Source organism: Mandrillus leucophaeus, unplaced genomic scaffold (genome assembly GCF_000951045.1).
Source record: "Mandrillus leucophaeus isolate KB7577 unplaced genomic scaffold, Mleu.le_1.0 Scaffold113, whole genome shotgun sequence".
In the NCBI taxonomy this organism is placed as follows: domain Eukaryota; kingdom Metazoa; phylum Chordata; class Mammalia; order Primates; family Cercopithecidae; genus Mandrillus; species Mandrillus leucophaeus.
The window spans coordinates 6,003,217-6,009,361 of record NW_012099543.1 but is presented as its reverse complement, the minus strand read 5'-3'; the positions used below and the strand labels follow the sequence as shown (position 1 = coordinate 6,009,361).

Below are 6,145 nucleotides of genomic sequence, written 5' to 3'. Positions count from 1 at the left end.
TTTCAACTACAAAATAATAATAGTAATAACAATAAAGGGTAATTTTTTAAAAGCACTTAGCAGCTAGTATGTTAAGAGTTTTAGAAGGTTTGTCTCACTAAATCCTCCCAACAAATATGAGGTGGGTTCTACTATTATTCCCACACCCCTCATTTGTTAATGACTTAAAGAAGTGAAGCCTCTTTCTCAAAGTCATGGCAGAATTTAAGTGGCAGAGCTAAGGAGAATTCTCCAGCACACAGCTTCTTAAATGTACATACAAATCACCAAGGGATCTTGTTAAAATGCACAAACTGATCCTGTATGTCTGGAGGAGGACTAAGACTCTGCATTTCTAATCAGTTCCCAGCTGATGCGGAGACTGTCCTCCATTAAATACCCTTTGAATAACAAGACTGTAGACGTACATGACAGCTAAGCGTGCCCCGCACTAAGCCCTTACTAGGTATTTCCTGAATTATTTAACAACAGCGGAGATAAGGAAAGAGAAAGAAAGATTTTAAAAACCTGTTGTTGACCTTGTTGAGGTTAGCAAGTCTTGATTATTGTAACTTTTCTTCACATGGATCTTGTAAAATCAAATATCTTGTGGGACAGCTGGAAGATTTCCAGGCAGAAGACACTGCACAATTGCAGAAGACAATACAATACTAGAAAGCTGAGAACAGACCATCACCATGCAGTGAACACTTTACCTGTATGTGTGTCTACTTAGTGGCAGCATAATTTCAGCAAGACTCTATTCCTTGTCCATACTTCTTTCCATTGACCCAGTTAGTGAGAATGCTGTGAGTTAATATTAAATGTCTCACCCTCTAAATATCATATGAGGTTATTGGGGCTGCAAAAATCCTGTCAGGAAGAGAAGAGTCACTGGAAGCAAAGCTGAAGGCAAAGGCTAGCTAACGTTCCTACTAAGAGTCTGTGGGTAGAACTACCCATCAAAGCAAGTTACTGATAGGGCAACTGCACATTAGTGCTTCCGAGTATAAAGTACAAGTCACAGGTTGGTGTGTAGCAACCTCCAGAAGAGATCAGTTTTAAGACAGACCTTAAATATTCATGTCAATCATTATTTTTAAAAAAACGCACACACACAGCTTTACCAACTGACATGCCATAAGCTGCACATCACATATTCGAAGTATACAATTTTATAAGTTTTGACAGATGTATGTATATTCATGAAACCATCATCATAATCCAGATAATGAACAAATCCAACCATCCCCTGAAAGTTTCTCATAACCTTTTTTAATCCCTACCCACTCCCATCTCCAGGCAACTACTAATCTACTTTCTATCACTGTAGGTAAATTCACATTTTGTGTGTTCTCCTTTTGCCCAGTTTCTTTCACTTAGCATAATTATTTTGAGACTCATCCATGTTGTTGTATGTATCAATAGTTTGCCCCTTTTATTGCTGAGCAGTATTTCATTGTACAGTTATACCACAGTTTACCATTCACCTGTTCGTGGTATACGGATTATTTCCCTCTTTTTTGGTAATTACAAATAAAGCTGTTGTGATGGCATTGTCATTTTTACCTGTAGAAACTCACTTTAGGTCTTTACAAAAAAATATCTTTTTGAGCATATGAAATAGAGTTATAATAACTGGCTTTAATGTTCTTTACTTTTACTTCCAACATCTCAATTTTTTTTGTTGTTTTTTTTTTCTGACAGAGTTTCACTCTTGTCACCAGACTGGAGTGCAATGGCGTGATCTCCCCGCTCACTTGAACCTCCACCCCCCAGGTTCAAGTGATCCTCCTGCCTCAGTCTCCCAAGTTGCTGGGATTACAGGCACCCAGCACCACACCCGGTACTAATTTTTGTGTTTTCAGTAGAGACGGGGTTCACCATGTTGGCCAGGCTGGTCTCAAACTCCTGACTTCAGGTGATCCACCTACCTCGCCTCCCAAAGTGCTGGGACTATAGGCGTGAACCACCGTGCCCGGCCTCTGTATCACTTCTTATTCCAACTCAATGGATTGATTTTCTCTTCATCATGCATCAGGTTTTTGTTTTTTGGGGTTTTTTTGCCTCTTTTCATGCCTAGTAAAATTGTGAATTTCATCCTGATGAGTTCTGCATCTTTTCTGAAAATATTTAGAATATTTTCTAAATATTCTTAAGCTTTGTTTTCAGATATAGTTAAGTTACTTGGAAATGGTTGGATCCTCTTTTGGTCTTGCTTTTAAGACTTATTAGGAATGGGCCGGGTGTGTGGGTTCATGTCTGTAATACCGGCACTTTGGGAGGACAAGGCAGGCAGATCACTTGAGGTCAAGGGTTCAAGACCAGACTGGCCAACATGATGAAATCCTATCTCTACTAAAAATACAATAATTAGCCAGGCATGGTGGTGCATGCCTGTAATCCCAGCTACTGGGGAGGCTGAGGCACAAGAATCACTTGAACCTAGGAGGTGGAGGCTGCAGTGAGCTGAGATCACACCACTGCACACAAGCCTGGGCAACAGAATAAGACTCCAAAAAAAAAAAAATTAGGAATGACCGGAGCCATGATTAGTCTTGGGTTAACTTAACTATTCCGCACTACTGAGTCAAGGCCCTTCTCAGTATTGTCCCCAGCATCCTATGAATTGTGAGCTTCTCCAGTCTAGCTAGTAAGAGAGCAGTTTCCCTGGCCCTGTGTGAGTGTTATATGCTCTTCTCTCTAATCCTCTCAACAGTTTTCCCCCAGCTTTGAGTCATTTCCTCTCATGGATGTGCTGACCAGCTTTCTCCTGAATACTAAGGGACACCCTCTACAGAACTCCAGAGTCCTCTCTGGGACGGCTCCTTCACTTGTGGCACTCTGTCCTGAGAATGCTAGCTGCCTGCTTTTCCCCAGACTCTCAACTCCGTCTCCTCAACATACACAGTCTACCAGACCCACCTGGGTTCCCCCTCTCTTTGTCACAGCCTGGGATCTCTCTCTCTCAATTCAGGAGGCTGTGTAATCGCAGGGCTCATTTGTTTCCCATTCTCCAAGATTACTGTCCTTCATTGCTTGATGTCTTAAAAACTGGTTTTATATATTTTTGTCTATTATTTGGGTTTTTTTCCTTTGGTGTTTCATAGAAGACAGTAAACTCCAGTACTTCTGATTCCATCTTGGTAGTAAGATATTTGTATCTTAAATTTGTGCTGTGGTATAGGTTTTTGAGCTCTGAGATATAAGCACCAGACCAACTCCCCTTTTTTCTCAAAGGTCTGAGTGTTAGATCTGCAGGGCCCTTATTGTAAGCCTTTAATGGTTGGTAATTTCAAATTATTCCTTTTGTTTCTCCACTTTTATGGATGTGTCATGGGCTGAATTGTGTTCCCTCAAAATTCATACACTTAAGTTGTAACCCCCAGTACTTCACAAAGTAACTGTATTTGGAGATTGGGTTTTTCAGAAGTAAGTTAAAATAATGTCATTAGAATGGGCCTTAATTCAATATGACTGGTGTCCTTATAAAAAGAGGATGTCATTAACCCAACCTGTTGTCCCAATCCATCACATCAGTCTATTTCACACACACACACACACAGAGTGCTGTTTTCCTCATCTCTATTCTTTAAACAGGGGATACATTCAGTATCTAATTGTGAAAGCAAATCAAAGCATCTGAGTAGAAATCTTAAACACTTTAGAATAGTAAAGTCTATATTGTTGTTTGTTGTGTGTTTTCAGGGCCTATGGCCATGTGGGGTTATTATATTGAAACAAGGGAATACATTGACACTAGTGTAGCAAAACAAAGAGAACTGAGAAGGATCAGAAAATGATAACAAAACGGTAGTCCTAGACTGTACGTTATGGCTAACTCAAGATTTTACTCCCCAATATACAAAATACACAAAAGCTGATTATCACACCGACTCTAAATATTATCATTTTCTAGGTCGCTTATAACCTGGAAATCAGAACCTAGAATCTAACGTGGAAAACGGTAGTAATGATCATGTTGCTATTAAAATTGTAAATATGACAAATAACAGAAAAAAGTGATCTTTTTGAATCCCAGAAATGCCTAACCCCTGAGACCATCCAAAGCTATCTAAAAGTGACCCAGAGTGAGGTATGTGTCAGGAAATTAGAACTGTATAGTCTTTTTTCCTTCCTTTATATATTATATATAAATATACATATTATATATAAGGTATTATACATTATAATATTTAATATATTATTATATATTAATTAATATATATAATTTTTTGAGACAGGGTCTCACTCTGTCACGCAGGCTGGAGTGCAGTGGCTTGATCACAGCTCATAGAAGCCTCAACTTCCTGGGCTCAAGTGATCCTCCCAGCTCAGCCTCCTGAGTAGCTGGGATCACAGGCACATGCCAACAAGCCCAGCTAATTTTCTTTTAATTTTTTGTAGAGACGGAGGTCTCCCTATGTTGTCCAAATTGGTTTCAAACTGCTTGACTCAAGCAATCCTCCCCTCTCGGCCTTCCAAAGTGCTGGGAGTACAGGTGTTAGCCACTGCACCTGGCCCGTTTATAACTTAGTATGAACTCTTAGTACTGTCCTCTTGGTTAAATAGAGGCATGGATTTACAAAAAGCCATTGATATAAAAAAAAAAAAGTAATCTTTTAATTCAAAATATTTAATCAGAAACAAATAGCTATACTTCCTTAAAAGATGAGTCCTCAGCCTGGACAACATAGTGAAACCCCACCTCTACAAAAAATATAAAAATTAGGCTGAGCGCAGTGGCTCACGCCTGTAATCCTAGCATTTTGGGAGGCTGAGGTGGGCGAATCACTTGAGGTCAGGAGTTCAAGAGCAGCCTGGCCAACATGATGAAACCCTGTCTCTAAAAAAAAAAAGAAAAAATTAGCCGGCATGGTGGTGCACGTCTGTAGTCACAGCTACTTGGGAGGCTGAGGTGGAAGAATTACTCGCAACCGGTAGGCACAGATTGCAGTGAGTCAGGATCCTGCCATTGCACTTCAGTCTGGGCGACAGAGCGAGACTCCGTCTCAAAAAATAAATAAACAAAATAAAATAATACAAGAGCACCCAGATTCATAAAGCAAGGTCTTTGAGACCTACAAAGAGACTTAGACTCCCACACAATAATAATGGAAGACTTTAACACCCCACTGTCAATGTTAGACAGATCAAGGAGACAGAAAATTAACAAGGATATTCAGGACTTGAACTCAGCTCTGGACCAAGCAGACCTAATATACAGCTACAGAACTCTCCACGCCAAATCAACAGAATACACATTCTTCTCAGCATCACATAGAACTTATTCTAAAATTGACCACATAATTGGAAGTAAAACACTCCTCAAATGCAAAAGAACGGAAATCATAACAAAGTTTCTCAGACCATATTGCAATCAAATTAGAACTGAGGATTAAGAACTCACTCAAAGGTGTTCGCAGCCGCCGCCGCGCCGCCATGCTGCCCTCACTCTCCAAGGCCAGCGCCGCCTCTGGCTCGCAAAGCTTCAGCTGAAGGATAAGGGAGGTAAGTAAGGAGGTGTCTATACCAGGGCTCCTACAAAGCGGACTGCCTGCAAATGGACCGGTAAAGCAGCCAGGAAGTAACTGGCTTCAAAAACCGCTGGCAAGAGTACGCCCTCTACTGGAGGGGTGAGGAGACCTCATCGTTACAGGCCTGGTAGTGTGGCACTCCAGGAAATCAGACATTACCAGAAGTCTACCGAACTTCTGATTCGCACACTTCGCCTCCGGCGTCTGGTGGGAGAAATTGCTCAGGACTTGAAAACAGATCTGGGCTTCCAGAGTGCAGCTTTCCGCGCTTTGCAGGAGGCAAGTGAGGCCTATCTGGTTGGCCTTTTTGAAGACAGCAATCTGTGTGCTATCCATGCCAATCGTGTAACGATTATGCCAAAAGACATCCAGCTAGCAGGCCACATAAATGGAAAACGTGCCTAAGAATCCACTACGATGGGAAACATTTAATTCTCAAAAAGAAAACAATTATCTTCTTCCTGTTATTGGTAGTTCTGAAGGTTAGATCTTTTTCCATGGGGTAAAAAGATACCGAAGCATATGATTGTAAGTGGAAAAATAGGGGACAGAAATCAGGTAATGGTGGTTTTTCAATTTTCATTTGTGTGTAAATTTTTAATATAAATGTGGAGATGTAAAGCATTAAT

General features: G+C 40.6%; 1 pseudogene; it reads left to right on the top strand.

Moving 5' to 3' along the window:
• Positions 1-783: 783 nt before the first annotated feature.
• Positions 784-5,921, top strand: LOC105550660 (annotated as a pseudogene).
• The last annotated feature ends 224 nt before the right edge of the window (positions 5,922-6,145 follow it).